Raw genomic sequence first — 21,490 nt, forward strand, 5'->3', positions numbered from 1 at the left:
TCTCTCTCTCTCTGTCTCTCTCTCTGTCTCTCTCTCTTCTCTCTGTCTCTCTCTCTTTCTCTCTGTCTCTCTCTTTCTCTCTGTCTCCCTCTCTTTCTCTCTGTTTCTCTTTCCCTCTCTACTCTCCCCTCCTTCTCTCTGTCTCTTTCCCTCCTTTCCCTTCTTTCTCTATTTCCCCTCCTCTCCTATTTTCTCTCTCTCTTTCCCCTTTCTCATCTCTTTCTCTTTCCTCCCTCTCTCTCTCTCTTTCCCTCTCTCTTTCCCTCTCTATTTCCCCTCCTCTCTCTCTTTTCTTCTCTCTTTCCCCTCCTCGCTCTTCTGTCTCCTCCTCTCTCTCTTCTCTCTTTCCTTCTCTTTCCCTCTCTATTTCCTCCTCTCTTCTTTTCTCTCTCTTTCCCCCTCTCTCTCTCTCTCTCTTTCCCCTCTCTCTCTCTCTCTCTCTCTCTGTCTCTCTCTCTCTCTCTCTCTCTCTCTCTCTCTCTCTCTCTCTCTTCTCTCTCTCTCTCTTTCCCTTCTCTCTTTCCCTCTCTATTTCCCCTCCTCTCTCTCTTTTCTCTCTCTCTTTCCCCTCCTCTCTACTCAGTCTCAGTCTCAAGCAAACAACAATGTTACACTGAAATGTACTTCCTTAATCCTCTTCATCCTCATTGAGACATAAGGCTACAATGAGCTCTAATAATTACAGTAGTTTTATATAGGGAGCAACAGGTCAGCAACCGGGTCCAGATTTGAATTTTGAGGCTGCTAGACTATGTGGCTGTATATCTGTTGTTGTTGTCTGACGTGATATGTTTACTATGTATTGTTCTGTATTCGTCTCCAGTACTATAAGAGGCTGAATGTCCGCGTGGTGCTGGTAGGCCTGGAGGTCTTTAAGGAAGCCAACCCCTTCAGTGTGGAAGGCTCTGCGGGGAAGTGTTGGGACTGTTTGTCAAGTGGAGGAAGACGGTACTGCTGCCGCGGATCAGGCATGATGACGCACAGCTAATTGTGTGAGTGGAAGAGATGTAATGGTTCTGATTGGCTCAGTTGGTAAGAGAATTGATGCCAGATGTCAGTTACCATAGTGATCACTTGTACACATTATTAACAATGCATACAGTCACTACAGTATGTATGTGGCTTTGGGGGAAAAACTGTCTGCTAAGTGGTATATTCTGTTGTATTAGATATTTATACAGCTAATTGTGTGAGTGGAAGAGATGTAATGGTTCTGATTGGCTCAGTTGGTAAGATATTTTTTATTTGTTTTTATTTTTTTTACCTTTATTTAACCAGGCAAGTCAGTTAAGAACATATTCTTATTTTCAATGACGGCCTGGGAACAGTGGGGTTAACTGCCTGTTCAGGGGCAGAAAAACCTTGTCGGGGTTTGCTCGCAACCTTCCGGTTACTAGTCCAATAACCACTAGGCTGATGCCTGATAGGTTTGTGGGTTCAGTTACCATAGTGATCACTTGTACATTATTAACAATGCATACAGTCAGTATGTATGTGGCTTTGGGGAAAAAACTGTCTGCTAAGTGGTATATTCTGTTGTATTAGATATTTACATATGTCAGTATATGTTGTTTTACGTTGGTCTCCTTTAAAAATAAAATGTGATAAGATTTTAATACCTCTGGTGTATATAGTCGTTAGTCAGGTCTGTGATTAACATCTGACGACAGACCGTCATGTGTTAATCTATAATACTGAGCGGTTTGTCTCCAGTCGCCGCATAACAATGACTAGTTGATAGATGTTTAAATTGTGTTCCCCGATACCCGATCATCTTAAACCCTACGACGTCCGGACCACTGCTGGGTTTCTCCTCTACCTGATAGTGAATATATCACCCCACCTGGTGTCTCAGGTCTAAATCAGGCCCTGATCGTTAATATCACCCCACCTAGTGTCTCAGGTCTAAACCAGGCCCTGATTAGAGGGGAATCACCCACCTGGTGTCCCAGGTCTAAACCAGCCCTGATCGTTAATATCACCCCACCTGGTGTCCCAGGTCTAAAACAGGCCCTGATTAGAGGGGAATCACCCACCTGGTGTCCCAGGTCTAAATCAGGCCCTGATTAGAGGGGAATCACCCACCTGGTGTCCCAGGTCTAAATCAGTCCCTGATTAGAGGGGAATCACCCACCTGGTGTCCCAGGTCTAAACCAGGCCCTGATTAGAGGGGGAATCACCCACCTGGTGTCCCAGGTCTAAACCAGTCCCTGTTTAGAGGGGAATCACCCACCTGGTGTCTCAGGTCTAAACCAGTCCCTGATTAGAGGGGAATCACCCACCTGGTGTCCCAGGTCTAAATCAGTCCCTGATTAGAGGGGAATCACCCACCTGGTGTCTCAGGTCTAAATCAGTCCCTGATTAGAGGGGAATCACCCACCTGGTGTCCCAGGTCTAAATCTTTGTCCTGATTTTCTCTCTGTGTTTCCCCAGTGGGAATCACCCACCTGTCTGTTGTCATCTTTGTCCATGTTTCCCCAGTGGTCTGTTAGTTGATCATCTTTGTCCTGTAATGTTTTTCTCTCTGTGTTTCCCCAGTGGTCTGTTAGTTGATCATCTTTGTCCTGTAATGCTTTTCTCTCTTTGTTTCCCCAGTGGTCTGTTAGTTGATCATCTTTGTCCTGTAATGTTTTTCTCTCTGTGTTTCCCCAGTGGTCTGTTAGTTGATCATCTTGGTCCTGTAATGCTTTTCTCTCTTTGTTTCCCCAGTGGTCTGGGGGGAGCGTATTCGGGAGGGATCCTGGGCATGGCGTTCGTGGGCACAGTGTGTTCGATGGCTACCGCTGGAGGAATCAATGTGGTTAGTAGTGATAGGTTTGGGTCCGAAGCTTCATGTATTATTCACCACAAGGTGTAGTATTCACCACTAGGTGTAGTATTCACCACTAGGTGTAGTATTCACCACAAGGTGTAGTATTCACCACTAGGTGTAGTATTCACCACAAGGTGTAGTATTCACCACTAGGTGTAGTATTCACCACTAGGTGTAGTATTCACCACAAGGTGTAGTATTCACCACAAGGTGTAGTATTCACCACAAGGTGTAGTATTCACCACTAGGTGTAGTATTCACCACAAGGTGTAGTATTCACCACTAGGTGTAGTATTCACCACTAGGTGTAGTATTCACCAGTAGGTATATAGTATTCACCACTAGGTGTATAGTATTCATCGGTAGGTATATAGTATTCACCATTAGGTGTATGTAGTATTCACCGGTAGGTATATAGTATTCACCATTAGGTGTAGTATTCACCAGTAGGTATATAGTATTCACCATTAGGTGTGTGTAGTATTCATCGGTAGGGTATATAGTATTCATCGGTAGGTGTGTGTAGTATTCACCGGTAGGTGTGTATAGTATTCACCGGTAGGTGTATAGTATTCATCCGGTAGGTGTGTAGTATTCATCGGTAGGTGTATGTAGTATTCATCGGAAGGTGTATGTAGTATTCATCGGTAGGTGTATGTAGTATTCATCGGTAGGTGTATGTAGTATTCATCGGTAGGTGTGTGTAGTATTCATCGGTAGGTGTGTATAGTATTCATCGGTAGGTGTATGTAGTATTCACCGGTAGGTGTATGTAGTATTCATCGGTAGGTGTATGTAGTATTCATCGGTAGGTGTATGTAGTATTCATCGGTAGGTGTATGTAGTATTCATCGGTAGGTGTATGTAGTATTCACCCGTAGGTGTATGTAGTATTCACCCGTAGGTGTATGTAGTATTCACCCGTAGGTATGTAGTATTCACCGGTAGGTGTATGTAGTATTCACCCGTAGGTATGTAGTATTCACCCGTAGGTGTATGTAGTATTCACCCGTAGGTATGTAGTATTCACCGGTAGGTGTATGTAGTATTCACCGGTAGGTGTATGTAGTATTCACCGGTAGGTGTATGTAGTATTCACCGGTAGGTGTATGTAGTATTCACCGGTAGGTGTATGTAGTATTCACCGGTAGGTGTATGTAGTATTCACCGGTAGGTGTATGTAGTATTCACCGGTAGGGTATGTAGTATTCACCCGTAGGTGTATGTAGTATTCACCCGTAGGTGTATGTAGTATTCACCGGTAGGTGTATGTAGTATTCACCCGTAGGTATGTAGTATTCACCGGTAGGTGTATGTAGTATTCACCGGTAGGTGTGTGTAGTATTCACCGGTAGGTGTATGTAGTATTCACCGGTAGGTGTATGTAGTATTCACCGGTAGGTGTATGTAGTATTCACCGGTAGGTGTATGTAGTATTCACCGGTAGGTGTATGTAGTATTCACCGGTAGGTGTGTGTAGTATTCACCGGTAGGTGTGTGTAGTATTCACCGGTAGGTGTGTGTAGTATTCACCGGTAGGTGTATGTAGTATTCACCGGTAGGTGTATGTAGTATTCACCGGTAGGTGTATGTAGTATTCACCGGTAGGTGTATGTAGTATTCACCGGTAGGTGTATGTAGTATTCACCGGTAGGTGTATGTAGTATTCACCGGTAGGTGTATGTAGTATTCACCGGTAGGTGTATGTAGTATTCACCGGTAGGTGTATAGTATCATTAGGTATGTAGCAGATTAATCATTGTAATCTAGGCAGAGACAGGACCCTAACACCTAGCAGACTCATCATTGTAACCTGGACGGGACCCTAACACCTAGCAGACGAATCATTGTAACCTTGAGAGAGACAGGACCCTAACACCCAGCAGACTAATCATTGTAACCTGGACGGGACCCTAACACCTAGCAGACTCATCATTGTAACCTGGACAGGACCCTAACACCTAGCAGACTAATCATTGTAACCTGGACGGGACCCTAACACCTAGCAGACGAATCATTGTAACCTGGACGGGACCCTAACACCTAGCAGACTCATCATTGTAACCTGGACGGGACCCTAACACCTAGCAGACTAATCATTGTAACCTGGACGGGACCCTAACACCTAGCAGACGAATCATTGTAACCTTGAGAGAGACAGGACCCTAACACCCAGCAGACTAATCATTGTAACCTGGACGGGACCCTAACACCCAGCAGACTAATCATTGTAACCTAGACGGGACCCTAACACCTAGCAGACTAATCATTGTAACCTTGAGAGAGACAGGACCCTAACACCTAGCAGACTAATCATTGTAACCTAGACAGGACCCTAACACCTAGCAGACTAATCATTGTAACCTTGAGAGAGACAGGACCCTAACACCTAGCAGACTAATCATTGTAACCTTGACAGGACCCTAACACCTAGCAGACTAATCATTGTAACCTAGACGGGACCCTAACACCTAGCAGACTCATCATTGTAACCTAGACAGGACCCTAACACCTAGCAGACTAATCATTGTAACCTAGACAGGACCCTAACACCTAGCAGACTCATCATTGTAACCTAGACAGGACCCTAACACCTAGCAGACTAATCATTGTAACCTAGACAGGACCCTAACACCTAGCAGACTCATCATTGTAACCTAGACAGGACCCTAACACCTAGCAGACTCATCATTGTAACCTAGACAGGACCCTAACACCTAGCAGACTAATCATTGTAACCTAGACAGGACCCTAACACCTAGCAGACTAATCATTGTAACCTAGACAGGACCCTAACACCTAGCAGACTAATCATTGTAACCTAGACAGGACCCTAACACCTAGCAGACTAATCATTGTAACCTAGAGAGAGACAGGACCCTAACACCTAGCAGACTAATCATTGTAACCTAGACAGGACCCTAACACCTAGCAGACTAATCATTGTAACCTAGACGGGACCCTAACACCTAGCAGACTCATCATTGTAACCTAGACGGGACCCTAACACCTAGCAGACTAATCATTGTAACCTAGACAGGACCCTAACACCTAGCAGACTAATCATTGTAACCTAGCCAGCTAGTACCGTCTGAGGCTGTGGTTGTTAGTGTTGTGAAGTCGTGTCAGCCACCTGATAGGTCTAGATTATTCATGAGTCAGATGTAGAAGACAATAGTGCAGTTTCTCAGACACACCATGATACTATAATAGGGAATAGGGCTCTGGTCTATAGTAGTACCACTATATAGGAATAGGGCTCTGGTCTATAGTAGTAACCACATATAGGGAATAGGGCTCTGGTCTATTGTAGTGCCACTATATAGGAATAGGGCTCTGGTCTACAGTAGTACCACTATCATTGGAATAGGGCTCTGGTCTATAGTAGTGTTCTATATAGGGAATAGGGCTCTGGTCTATAGTAGTACCACTATATAGGGAATAGGGCTCTGGTCTATAGTAGTGTTCTATATAGGGAATAGGGCTCTGGTCTATAGTAGTACCACTATATAGGGAATAGGGCTCTGGTCTATATAGTGCCGCTATATAGGAATAGGGCTCTGGTCTATAGTAGTACCACTATATAGGGAATAGGGCTCTGGTCTATAGTAGTGTTCTATATAGGGAATAGGGCTCTGGTCTATAGTAGTACCACTATAATAGGGAATAGGGCTCTGGTCTATAGTAGTACCACTATATAGGAATAGGGCTCTGGTCTATAGTAGTACCACTATATAGGGAATAGGGCTCTGGTCTATTGTAGTGCCACTATATAGGGAATAGGGCTCTGGTCTATAGTAGTACCACTATATAGGGAATAGGGCTCTGGTCTATAGTAGTGTTCTATATAGGGAATAGGGCTCTGGTCTATAGTAGTACCACTATATAGGGAATAGGGCTCTGGTCTATAGTAGTGTTCTATATAGGGAATAGGGCTCTGGTCTATAGTAGTACCACTATATAGGGAATAGGGCTCTGGTCTATAGTAGTGCCGCTATATAGGGAATAGGGCTCTGGTCTATAGTAGTACCACTATATAGGGAATAGGGCTCTGGTCTATAGTAGTGTTCTATATAGGGAATAGGGCTCTGGTCTATAGTAGTACCACTATATAGGGAATAGGGCTCTGGTCTATAGTAGTGTTCTATATAGGGAATAGGGCTCTGGTCTATAGTAGTACCACTATATAGGGAATAGGGCTCTGGTCTATAGTAGTGTTCTATATAGGGAATAGGGCTCTGGTCTATAGTAGTACCACTATATAGGGAATAGGGCTCTGGTCTATAGTAGTGTTCTATATAGGGAATAGGGCTCTGGTCTATAGTAGTACCACTATATAGGGAATAGGGCTCTGGTCTATAGTAGTACCACTATATAGGGAATAGGGCTCTGGTCTATAGTAGTGTTCTATATAGGGAATAGGGCTCTGGTCTATAGTAGTACCACTATATAGGGAATAGGGCTCTGGTCTATAGTAGTACCACTATATAGGGAATAGGGCTCTGGTCTATAGTAGTGTTCTATATAGGGAATAGGGCTCTGGTCTATAGTAGTACCACTATATAGGGAATAGGGCTCTGGTCTATAGTAGTACCACTATATAGGGAATAGGGCTCTGGTCTATAGTAGTACCACTATATAGGGAATAGGGCTCTGGTCTATATGTGGTCCTTCTGTAGCTCAGTTAGTAGAGCATGGCGCTTGTAACGCCAGGGTAGTGGGTTCGATCCCCGGGACCACCCATACGTAGAATGTATGCACACATGACTGTAAGTCGCTTTGGATAAAAGCGTCTGCTAAATGGCATATTTATTTTTATTTTATTTATTTTATTTATAGTACCACTATATAGGGAATAGGGCTCTGGTCTATCAGTAGTACCACTATATAGGGAATAGGGCTCTGGTCTATAGTAGTACCACTATATAGGGAATAGGGCTCTGGTCTATAGTAGTGTTCTATATAGGGAATAGGGCTCTGGTCTATAGTAGTACCACTATATAGGGAATAGGGCTCTGGTCTATAGTAGTGTTCTATATAGGGAATAGGGCTCTGGTCTATAGTAGTACCACTATATAGGGAATAGGGCTCTGGTCTATAGTAGTGTTCTATATAGGGAATAGGGCTCTGGTCTATAGTAGTACCACTATATAGGGAATAGGGCTCTGGTCTATAGTAGTGTTCTATATAGGGAATAGGGCTCTGGTCTATAGTAGTACCACTATATAGGGAATAGGGCTCTGGTCTATAGTAGTGCCACTATATAGGGAATAGGGCTCTGGTCTATAGTAGTACCACTATATAGGGAATAGGGCTCTGGTCTATAGTAGTGTTCTATATAGGGAATAGGGCTCTGGTCTATAGTAGTACCACTATATAGGGAATAGGGCTCTGGTCTATAGTAGTGTTCTATATAGGGAATAGGGCTCTGGTCTATAGTAGTGCACTATATAGGGAATAGGGCTCTGGTCTATAGTAGTGCACTATATAGGGCTCTGGTCTAGAGTAGTGCACTATGTAGGGAATAGGGCTCTGGTCTATAGTAGTGCACTATATAGGGAATAGGGCTCTGGTCTATAGTAGTACCACTATATAGGGAATAGGGCTCTGGTCTATAGTAGTACCACTATATAGGGAATAGGGCTCTGGTCTAGAGTAGTGCACTATGTAGGGAATAGGGCTCTGGTCTATAGTAGTACCACTATATAGGGAATAGGGCTTTGGTCTATAGTCGTGCACTATATATAGGGAATAGGGCTCTGGTCTAAAGTAGTGCACTATATATATAGGGAATAGGGCTCTGGTCTAGAGTAGTGCACTATGTAGGGAATAGGGCTCTGGTCTAGAGTAGTGCACTACATAGGGAATAGGGCTCTGGTCTATAGTAGTGTACTACATAGGGAATAGGGCTCTGGTCTAGAGTAGTGTACTACATAGGGAATAGGGCTCTGGTCTAGAGTAGTGTACTACATAGGGAATAGGGTTCTGGTCTATAGTAGTGCACTATATATATAGGGAATAGGGCTCTGGTCTATAGTAGTACCACTATATAGGGAATAGAGCTCTGGTCTATAGTAGTGCCACTATATAGGGAATAGGGCTCTGGTCTAGAGTAGTGCACTATATATAGGGAATAGGGCTCTGGTCTATAGTAGTACCACTACATAGGGAATAGGGCTCTGGTCTGGAGTAGTGCACTATATAGGGAATAGGGCTCTGGTCTAGAGTAGTGCACTATATAGGGAATAGGGCTCTGGTCTATAGTAGTACCACTATATAGGGAATAGGGCTCTGGTCTATAGTAGTGCCACTATATAGGGAATAGGGCTCTGGTCTATAGTAGTGCCACTATATAGGGAATAGGGCTCTGGTCTAGAGTAGTGCACTATATAGGGAATAGGGCTCTGGTCTAGAGTAGTGCACTATAACAGAAATAGGGTGCCATTTTAGGATTCATCTCAGGAGTTAATCTGCTATGCAAATGTAAACAGGTAAAACCAGTCCACGATGACGAAGCACAGTGTCTTTGTGTCATTCCACAGATTCTTCTTCGTGTCGTAATGTGACGTGTGTAATCCCATGTTCCGAAGGCTCCTGCTAACATTTTATAGTATTCAGAGCATGTTATAGTATTCAGAGCATGTTATAGTATTCAGAGCATGTTATAGTATTCAGAGCATGTTATAGTATTCAGAGCATGTTATAGTATTCAGAGCATGTTATAGTATTCAGAGCATGTTATAGTATTCAGAGCATGTTATAGTATTCAGAGCATGTTATAGTATTCAGAGTATTTTATAGTATTCAGAGCATGTTATAGTATTCAGAGCATGTTATAGTATTCAGAGCATGTTATAGTATTCAGAGCATGTTATAGTATTCAGAGCATGTTATAGTATTCAGAGCATGTTATAGTATTCAGAGTATTTTATAGTATTCAGAGCATGTTATAGTATTCAGAGCATGTTATAGTATTCAGAGTATTTTATAGTATTCAGAGCATGTTATAGTATTCAGAGCATGTTATAGTATTCAGAGCATGTTATAGTATTCAGAGCATGTTATAGTATTCAGAGCATGTTATAGTATTCAGAGCATTTTATAGTATTCAGAGCATGTTATAGTATTCAGAGCATGTTATAGTATTCAGAGCATGTTATAGTATTCAGAGCATGTTATAGTATTCAGAGTATTTTATAGTATTCAGAGCATGTTATAGTATTCAGAGCATGTTATAGTATTCAGAGCATGTTATAGTATTCAGAGCATGTTATAGTATTCAGAGCATGTTATAGTATTCAGAGCATGTTATAGTATTACATTACATTACATTTAAGTCATTTAGCAGACGCTCTTATCCAGAGCGACTTACAAATTGGTGCATACACCTTATGACAACCAGTGGATTCAGAGCATGTTATAGTATTCAGAGCATGTTATAGTATTCAGAGCATGTTATAGTATTCAGAGCATGTTATAGTATTCAGAGCATGTTATAGTATTCAGAGCATGTTATAGTATTCAGAGTATTTTATAGTATTCAGAGCATGTTATAGTATTCAGAGCATGTTATAGTATTCAGAGCATGTTATAGTATTCAGAGCATGTTATAGTATTCAGAGCATGTTATAGTATTCAGAGCATGTTATAGTATTCAGAGCATGTTATAGTATTCAGAGCATGTTATAGTATTCAGAGTATTTTATAGTATTCAGAGCATGTTATAGTATTCAGAGCATGTTATAGTATTCAGAGTATGTTATAGTATTCAGAGCATGTTATAGTATTCAGAGCATTTTATAATATTCAGAGCATTTTATAGTATTCAGAGCATGTTATAGTATTCAGAGCATGTTATAGTATTCAGAGCATGTTATAGTATTCAGAGCATTTTATAGTATTCAGAGCATGCTATAGTATTCAGAGCATGTTATAGTATTCAGAGCATGTTATAGTATTCAGAGCATGTTATAGTATTCAGAGCATGTTATAGTATTCAGAGCATGTTATAGTATTCAGAGCATGTTATAGTATTCAGAGCATGTTATAGTATTCAGAGCATGTTATAGTATTCAGAGCATGTTATAGTATTCAGAGCATGTTATAGTATTCAGAGCATGTTATAGTATTCAGAGCATGTTATAGTATTCAGAGCATGTTATAGTATTCAGAGCATGTTATAGTATTCAGAGTATGTTATAGTATTCAGAGCATGTTATAGTATTCAGAGCATTTTATAATATTCAGAGCATTTTATAGTATTCAGAGTATTTTATAGTATTCAGAGCATGTTATAGTATTCAGAGCATGTTATAGTATTCAGAGCATGTTATAGTATTCAGAGCATGTTATAGTATTCAGAGCATGTTATAGTATTCAGAGCATGTTATAGTATTCAGAGCATGTTATAGTATTCAGAGCATGTTATAGTATTCGAGCATGTTATAGTATTCAGAGGGTCCTTTTGTGTTTTTGGTTTAAATCAGTTGTCATTTTCTCCTTTAAACATATATTTTTGAACCATTCCACATCTGAACAGCATGTGGTCTTCTATCTCCACAGTATAGTGGTGACAATCTGGGCTACGTCTCTACTGTCGTGGCCCACGAGATGGGCCATAACCTGGGCATGAATCACGACGACAGCCGCTGTAGCTGTAATGGAGGGAGCTGTATCATGGCTGCCTCGGCAACGTAAGTAAAGTACTGGCCTCGACTGTCATGGCCACAAAAACCCTAAAGCAACTTTCTCCTTTTCATTTTGAAGCGTTGTCTTTCTCAGAGGCCATCTACTATTCAACCTGTTTGTTGAACTATATTAACTGTGAGGTTGCCACTGTATTGGTCAACATTATTTACACTCACCTGCTGAGTTAATTTTTTATTTTATTTGACCTTAATTTAACTTGGCAAGTCAGTTATGAACAAATTCTTATTTTCAATGACTGCCTAGGAACAGTGGTTAACTGGTCTAGGAACAGTGGGTTAACTGCCTGTTCAGGGGCAGAACGACAGATTTGTACCTTGTCAGCTCGGGGGTTTGAACTTGCAACCTTCCGGTTACTAGTCCAACGCTCTAACCACTAGGCTACCCTGCCGCCCCACTATATATACAAAAGTATGTGGACACCCCTTCAAATTAGTGGATCTGGTTCATTCGGGCCCACACCCATTGCTGACAAGTGTATAAAATCTAGCACACTGCCATGTAATCGCCATAGACAAACATTGGCAGTAGAATGGTCTTACTGTAGAGCTCTGTGACTTTCAACGTGGCACCGTCATAGGATGCCACCTTTCCAACAAGACAGTTTGTCAAAATTATGCCCTGCTAGAGCTGCCCCGGTCAACTGTCAGTGCTGTTATTGTGAAGTGGAAACGTCTAGGAGCAAAAATGGCTCAGCCACGAAGTGGTAGGCCACACAAGCTGCCAGAACGGGACTGCAGAGTGCTGGGGCAAGTAGAGCGTAAATATAGTCTGTCCTCGTTTGCGACAGTCATTACAGAGTTCACAACTGCGTCTGGAAGCAACGTCAGCACAAGATGTGTTCATCAAGAGCTTCATGAAATGAGTTTCCATGGCCGAGCAGCCGCACACAAGCCTAAGATCACCATGAGCAATGCCAAGCGTCGGCTGGAGTGGTGTGGAGCTCACCACCGTTGGACTCTGGAGCAGTAGAAATGCGTTCTCTGAATCACGCTTTTCCATCTGGCAGTCAGACGGACAAATCTGGGTTTGGTGCCAGGAGAACGCTCCCTGCCCCAATGCATAGTGCCAACTGTAAAGTTTGGTGGAGGAGGAATAATGGTCTGTTTTTCATGGTTCAGGCCCCTTAGTTCCAGTGAAGGGAAATCTAGATGATTTTCTTCCAACTTTGTGGCAACAGTTTGGGGAAGGCCCTTCCTGTTTCAGCATGACAATGCCCCCGTGCACAAAGCGAGGTCCATACAGAAATGATTTATCGAGATCTGTGTGGAAGAACTTGACTGGCCTGCACAGAGCCCTGACCTCAACCCCATCGATCACCTTTGGAATGAATTGGAACGAATCAAGCCGACTGTGAGCCAGGCCTAATCATCCAAAATCGGTGCCTGACCTCACTAATACTGACGTGGCTGAATGGAAGCAAGTACATACAATGTTCCAACATCTAGAGGAAAGCCTTCCCAGAAGAGTGGAGGCTGTTATAGCATTAATGTTCCTACATCTAGTGGAAAGCCTTCCCAGAAGAGTGGAGGCTGTTATAGCAGCAATGTTCCAACATCTAGTGGAAAGCCTTCCCAGAAGAGTGGAGGCTGTTATAGCATTAATGTTCCTACATCTAGTGGAAAGCCTTCCCAGAACAGTGGAGGCTGTTATAGCAGCAATGTTCCTACATCTAGTGGAAAGCCTTCCCAGAAGAGTGGAGGCTGTTATAGCATTAATGTTCCTACATCTAGAGGAAAGCCTTCCCAGAACAGTGGAGGCTGTTATAGCAGCAATGTTCCAACATCTAGTGGAAAGCCTTCCCAGAAGAGTGGAGGCTGTTATAGCAGCAATGTTCCAACATCTAGTGGAAAGCCTTCCCAGAAGAGTGGAGGCTGTTATAGCATTAATGTTCCTACATCTATGGAAAGCCTTCCTAGAAGAGTGGAGGCTGTTATAGCAGCAATGTACCAACATCTAGTGGAAAGCCTTCCCAGAAGAGTGGAGGCTGTTATAGCAGCAATGTTCCAACATCTAGTGGAAAGCCTTCCCAGAAGAGTGGAGGCTGTTATAGCAGCAATGTTCCAACATCTAGTGGAAAACCTTCCCAGAAGAGTGGAGGCTGTTATAGCAGCAATGTTCCAACATCTAGTGGAAAGCCTTCCCAGAAGAGTGGAGGCTGTTACAGCAGCAATGTTCCAACATCTAGTGGAAAGCCTTCCCAGAAGAGTGGAGGCTGTTACAGCAGCAATGTTCCAACATCTAGTGGAAAGCCTTCCCAGAAGAGTGGAGGCTGTTATAGCAGCAATGTTCCTACATCTAGTGGAAAGCCTTCCCAGAAGAGTGGAGGCTGTTATAGCATTAATGTTCCTACATCTAGAGGAAAGCCTTCCCAGAACAGTGGAGGCTGTTATAGCAGCAATGTTCCAACATCTAGTGGAAAGCCTTCCCAGAAGAGTGGAGGCTGTTATAGCAGCAAAGAGGGACCAACTCCATATTAATGCCCATGGTTTTGGAATGAGATGTTTGACGAGCAGGTGTCCACATACTTTTGCCCATATTGATAAGTGTATGTCTCATAGAAATGGAGTCATTGATTGTGACTGATTTGAATGATTCCATCGGTTTGGTATTCATGTACAGCGTCGTCTGTCTTCCCTCCCCAGTGGATCCACCCTCTTCAGTGACTGTAGTGCCTCTGACTTTGAGCGTCTGGTCCTGCGTGGAGGAGGGGTGTGTCTGTTGAACCAGCCCTCCCAGTCCAACATCATCTCTGTGGCTAAATGTGGCAACGGCATGTTAGAGGAAGGAGAGGACTGTGACTGTGGAACACCCCAGGTACTGTCTGTCCTTACCTGTCTTCCTGTCTGTCCTTACCTGTCTTCCTGTCTGTCCTTACCTGTCTTCCTGTCTGTCCTGGGTGCCTCAACTGCATGTTAGAGGAAGGAGAGAACTGTGACTGTGGAACACCCCAGGTACTGTCTGTCCTTACCTGTCTTCCTGTCTGTCCTTACCTGTCTTCCTGTCTGTCCTGGGTTCAACGGCATGTTAGAGGAAGGAGAGGACTGTGACTGTGGAACACCCCAGGTACTGTCTGACTCGCCTGTCTTCCTGTCTGTCCTCACCTGTCTTCCTGTCTGTCCTTACCTGTCTTCCTGTCTGTCCTGGGTGCCTCATGTTAGAGGAAGGAGAGGACTGTGACTGTGGAACACCCCAGGTACTGTCTGACTCACCTGTCTTCCTGTCTGTCCTTACCTGTCTTCCTGTCTGTCCTTACCTGTCTTCCTGTCTGTCCTTACCTGTCTTCCTGTCTGTCCTGGGTGCCTCAACGGCATGTTAGAGGAAGGAGAGGACTGTGACTGTGGAACACCCCAGGTACTGTCTGTCCTTACCTGTCTTCCTGTCTGTCCTGTAGACATGGTGCCTCACTCATGATTCTAGTGGGACAAAGTTACCCATTGAATGGCTCACTATTATGCTTGATCACACATTGAATGGCTCTCTATTATGTCTGATTCACTCACACATTGAATGGCTCTCTATTATGCCTGATTCACTCACACATTGAATGGCTCTCTATTATGCCTGATTCATTGATTCACTCACACATTGAATGGCTCTCTATTATGTCTGATTCATTGATTCACTCACACATTGAATGGCTCTCTATTATGCCTGATTCATTGATTCACTCACACATTGAATGGCTCTCTATTATGCCTGATTCATTGATTCACTCACACATTGAATGGCTCTCTATTATGTCTGATTCATTGATTCACTCACACATTGAATGGCTCTCTATTATGCCTGATTCATTGATTCACTCACACATTGAATGGTTCTCTATTATGCCTGATTCATTGATTCACTCACACATTGAATGGTTCTCTATTATGCCTGATTCACTCACACATTGAATGGCTTCTATTATGCCTGATTCACTCACACATTGAATGGCTCTCTATTATGCTTGATTCATTGATTCACTCACACATTGAATGGCTCTCTATTATGCCTGATTCATTGATTCACTCACACATTGAATGGTTTCTATTATGCCTGATTCATTGATTCACTCACACATTGAATGGTTCTCTATTATGCCTGATTCACTCACACATTGAATGGCTCTCTATTATGCCTGATTCACTCACACATTGAATGGCTCTCTATTATGCTTGATTCATTGATTCACTCACACATTGAATGGCTCTCTATTATGCCTGATTCATTGATTCACTCACACATTGAATGGCTCTCTATTATGTCTGATTCACTCACACATTGAATGTCTCTCTATTATGCCTGATTCATTGATTCACTCACACATTGAATGGCTCTCTATTATGCCTGATTCATTGATTCACTCACACATTGAATGGCTCTCTATTATGCTTGATTCACTCACACATTGAATGGCTCTCTATTATGCTTGATTCACTCACACATTGAATGGCTCTCTATTATGTCTGATTCACTCACACATTGAATGGCTCTCTATTATGTCTGATTCACTCACACATTGAATGGCTCTCTATTATGCTTGATTCACTCACACATTGAATGGCTCTCTATTATGCTTGATTCACTCACACATTGAATGGCTCTCTATTATGCTTGATTCATTGATTCACTCACACATTGAATGGCTCTCTATTATGCCTGATTCATTGATTCACTCACACATTGAATGGCTCTCTATTATGCCTGATTCATTGATTCACTCACACATTGAATGGCTCTCTATTATGCCTGATTCATTGATTCACTCACACATTGAATGGCTCTCTATTATGCCTGATTCATTGATTCACTCACACATTGAATGGCTCTCTATTATGTCTGATTCACTCACACATTGAATGGCTCTCTATTATGTCTGATTCACTCACACATTGAATGGCTCTCTATTATGCCTGATTCACTCACACATTGAATGGCTCTCTATTATGCCTGATTCATTGATTCACTCACACATTGAATGGCTCTCTATTATGCCTGATTCATTGATTCACTCACACATTGAATGGCTCTCTATTATGCCTGATTCACTCACACATTGAATGGCTCTCTATTATGCCTGATTCATTGATTCACTCACACATTGAATGGCTCTCTATTATGCCTGATTCATTGATTCACTCACACATTGAATGGCTCTCTATTATGCTTGATTCATTGATTCACTCACACATTGAATGGCTCACTATTATGCTTGATTCATTGATTCACTCACACATTGAATGGCTCTCTATTATGCCTGATTCATTGATTCACTCACACATTGAATGGCTCTCTATTATGCCTGATTCATTGATTCACTCACACATTGAATGGCTCTCTATTATGCTTGATTCACTCACACATTGAATGGCTCACTATTATGCTTGATTCACTCACACATTGAATGGCTCACTATTATGCTTGCACATTGAATGGCTCACTATTATGCTTGATTCACTCACACATTGAATGGCTCACTATTATGCTTGATTCACTCACACATTGAATGGCTCTCTATTGTGCCTGATTCATTGATTCACTCACACATTGAATGGCTCTCTATTATGCCTGATTCATTGATTCACTCACACATTGAATGGCTCTCTATTATGCCTGATTCACTCACACATTGAATGGCTCTCTATTATGCCTGATTCATTGATTCACTCACACATTGAATGGCTCTCTATTATGCCTGATTCACTCACACATTGAATGGCTCTCTATTATGCCTGATTCATTGATTCACTCACACATTGAATGGCTCTCTATTATGCTTGATTCATTGATTCACTCACACATTGAATGGCTCTCTATTATGCCTGATTCACTCACATTGAATGGCTCTCTATTATGCCTGATTCACTCACACATTGAATGCCTCACTATTATGCCTGATTCATTGATTCACTCACACATTGAATGGCTCTCTATTATGCTTGATTCATTGATTCACTCACACATTGAATGGCTCTCTATTATGCCTGATTCATTGATTCACTCACACATTGAATGGCTCTCTATTATGCTTGATTCATTGATTCACTCACACATTGAATGGCTCTCTATTATGCTTGATTCATTGATTCACTCACACATTGAATGGCTCTCTATTATGCTTGATTCATTGATTCACTCACACATTGAATGGCTCTCTATTATGCTTGATTCATTGATTCACTCACACATTGAATGGCTCTCTATTATGCTTGATTCATTGATTCACTCACACATTGAATGGCTCTCTATTATGCCTGATTCATTGATTCACTCACACATTGAATGGCTCTCTATTATGCTTGATTCATTGATTCACTCACACATTGAATGGCTCTCTATTATGCTTGATTCATTGATTCACTCACACATTGAATGGCTCTCTATTATGCCTGATTCATTGATTCACTCACACATTGAATGGCTCTCTATTATGCTTGATTCATTGATTCACTCACACATTGAATGGCTCTCTATTATGCTTGATTCATTGATTCACTCACACATTGAATGGCTCTCTATTATGCTTGATTCATTGATTCACTCACACATTGAATGGCTCTCTATTATGATTGATTCACTCACACATTGAATGGCTCACTATTATGCCTGATTCATTGATTCACTCACACATTGAATGGCTCACTATTATGCCTGATTCATTGATTCACTCACACATTGAATGGCTCTCTATTATGCCTGATTCATTGATTCACTCACACATTGAATGGCTCTCTATTATGCCTGATTCATTGATTCACTCACACATTGAATGGCTCTCTATTATGCTTGATTCATTGATTCACTCACACATTGAATGGCTCTCTATTATGTCTGATTCATTGATTCACTCACACATTGAATGGCTCTCTATTATGTCTGATTCATTGATTCACTCACACATTGAATGGCTCTCTATTATGCCTGATTCATTGATTCACTCACACATTGAATGGCTCTCTATTATGCTTGATTCACTCACACATTGAATGGCTCTCTATTATGCCTGATTCACTCACACATTGAATGGCTCTCTATTATGCCTGATTCATTGATTCACTCACACATTGAATGGCTCTCTATTATGCCTGATTCACTCACACATTGAATGGCTCTCTATTATGCCTGATTCATTGATTCACTCACACATTGAATGGCTCTCTATTATGCCTGATTCATTGATTCACTCACACATTGAATGGCTCTCTATTATGCTTGATTCATTGATTCACTCACACATTGAATGGCTCACTATTATGCTTGATTCATTGATTCACTCACACATTGAATGGCTCTCTATTATGCCTGATTCATTGATTCACTCACACATTGAATGGCTCTCTATTATGCCTGATTCATTGATTCACTCACACATTGAATGGCTCTCTATTATGCTTGATTCATTGATTCACTCACACATTGAATGGCTCACTATTATGCCTGATTCATTGATTCACTCACACATTGAATGGCTCTCTATTATGCCTGATTCATTGATTCACTCACACATTGAATGGCTCTCTATTATGCCTGATTCATTGATTCACTCACACATTGAATGGCTCTCTATTATGCCTGATTCATTGATTCACTCACACATTGAATGGCTCTCTATTATGCTTGATTCATTGATTCACTCACACATTGAATGGCTCTCTATTATGCCTGATTCATTGATTCACTCACACATTGAATGGCTCTCTATTATGCCTGATTCATTGATTCACTCACACATTGAATGGCTCTCTATTATGCCTGATTCATTGATTCACTCACACATTGAATGGCTCTCTATTATGCCTGATTCATTGATTCACTCACACATTGAATGGCTCTCTATTATGCCTGATTCATTGATTCACTCACACATTGAATGGCTCTCTATTATGCCTGATTCATTGATTCACTCACACATTGAATGGCTCACTATTATGTCTGATTCATTGATTCACTCACACATTGAATGGCTCTCTATTATGCCTGATTCATTGATTCACTCACACATTGAATGGCTCTCTATTATGCCTGATTCATTGATTCACTCACACATTGAATGGCTCTCTATTATGCTTGATTCATTGATTCACTCACACATTGAATGGCTCTCTATTATGCCTGAATTCATGCCTGATTCACACATTGAATGGCTCTCTATTATGTCTGATTCATTGATTCACTCACACATTGAATGGCTCTCTATTATGCTTGATTCATTGATTCACTCACACATTGAATGGCTCTCTATTATGCCTGATTCATTGATTCACTCACACATTGAATGGCTCTCTATTATGTCTGATTCACTCACACATTGAATGGCTCTCTATTATGTCTGATTCACTCACACATTGAATGGCTCTCTATTATGTCTGATTCACTCACACATTGAATGGCTCTCTATTATGCCTGATTCACTCACACATTGAATGGCTCTCTATTATGTCTGATTCACTCACACATTGAATGGCTCTCTATTATGTCTGATTCATTGATTCACTCACACATTGAATGGCTCTCTATTATGTCTGATTCATTGATTCACTCACACATTGAATGGCTCTCTATTATGTCTGATTCATTGATTCACTCACACATTGAATGGCTCTCTATTATGCCTGATTCATTGATTCACTCACACATTGAATGGCTCTCTATTATGCCTGATTCATTGATTCACTCACACATTGAATGGCTCTCTATTATGTCTGATTCATTGATTCACTCACACATTGAATGGCTCTCTATTATGTCTGATTCATTGATTCACTCACACATTGAATGGCTCTCTATTATGCCTGATTCATTGATTCACTCACACATTGAATGGCTCTCTATTATGTCTGATTCACTCACACATTGAATGGCTCTCTATTATGTCTGATTCACTCACACATTGAATGGCTCTCTATTATGCCTGATTCACTCACACATTGAATGGCTCTCTATTATGTCTGATTCACTCACACATTGAATGGCTCTCTATTATGCCTGATTCACTCACACATTGAATGGCTCTCTATTATGCCTGATTCACTCACACATTGAATGGCTCTCTATTATGTCTGATTCACTCACACATTGAATGGCTCTCTATTATGTCTGATTCATTGATTCACTCACACATTGAATGGCTCTCTATTATGTCTGATTCACTCACACATTGAATGGCTCTCTATTATGCCTGATTCATTGATTCACTCACACATTGAATGGCTCTCTATTATGCCTGATTCATTGATTCACTCACACATTGAATGGCTCTCTATTATGCCTGATTCATTGATTCACTCACACATTGAATGGCTCTCTATTATGCCTGATTCATTGATTCACTCACACATTGAATGGCTCTCTATTATGTCTGATTCATTGATTCACTCACACATTGAATGGCTCTCTATTATGCTTGATTCATTGATTCACTCACACATTGAATGGCTCTCTATTATGCCTGATTCATTGATTCACTCACACATTGAATGGCTCTCTATTATGTCTGATTCATTGATTCACTCACACATTGAATGGCTCTCTATTATGCCTGATTCATTGATTCACTCACACATTGAATGGCTCTCTATTATGCCTGATTCATTGATTCACTCACACATTGAATGGCTCTCTATTATGCCTGATTCATTGATTCACTCACACATTGAATGGCTCTCTATTATGCCTGATTCATTGATTCACTCACACATTGAATGGCTCTCTATTATGTCTGATTCATTGATTCACTCACACATTGAATGGCTCTCTATTATGCCTGATTCATTGATTCACTCACACATTGAATGGCTCTCTATTATGTCTGATTCATTGATTCACTCACACATTGAATGGCTCTCTATTATGCCTGATTCATTGATTCACTCACACATTGAATGGCTCTCTATTATGTCTGATTCATTGATTCACTCACACATTGAATGGCTCTCTATTATGCCTGATTCATTGATTCACTCACACATTGAATGGCTCTCTATTATG

At 41.4% G+C, this 21,490-nt stretch overlaps 1 pseudogene across 1 annotated transcript in view; it reads left to right on the forward strand.

The window, feature by feature from the left end:
- The window catches only part of LOC127924497 (disintegrin and metalloproteinase domain-containing protein 9-like), a 63,366-nt pseudogene that overhangs the window by 12,387 nt on the left and 29,489 nt on the right, over nt 1-21,490 (forward strand). Inside the window, exons 9-12 of the transcript XR_008117999.1 lie at nt 824-992; nt 2,710-2,800; nt 11,375-11,505; nt 14,164-14,335. The product of XR_008117999.1 is annotated as a disintegrin and metalloproteinase domain-containing protein 9-like (transcript). The remainder of the gene's footprint in view (nt 1-823; nt 993-2,709; nt 2,801-11,374; nt 11,506-14,163; nt 14,336-21,490) is intronic.

Source organism: Oncorhynchus keta, unplaced genomic scaffold (assembly GCF_023373465.1).
Source record: "Oncorhynchus keta strain PuntledgeMale-10-30-2019 unplaced genomic scaffold, Oket_V2 Un_contig_4115_pilon_pilon, whole genome shotgun sequence".
NCBI classification, from domain to species: domain Eukaryota; kingdom Metazoa; phylum Chordata; class Actinopteri; order Salmoniformes; family Salmonidae; genus Oncorhynchus; species Oncorhynchus keta.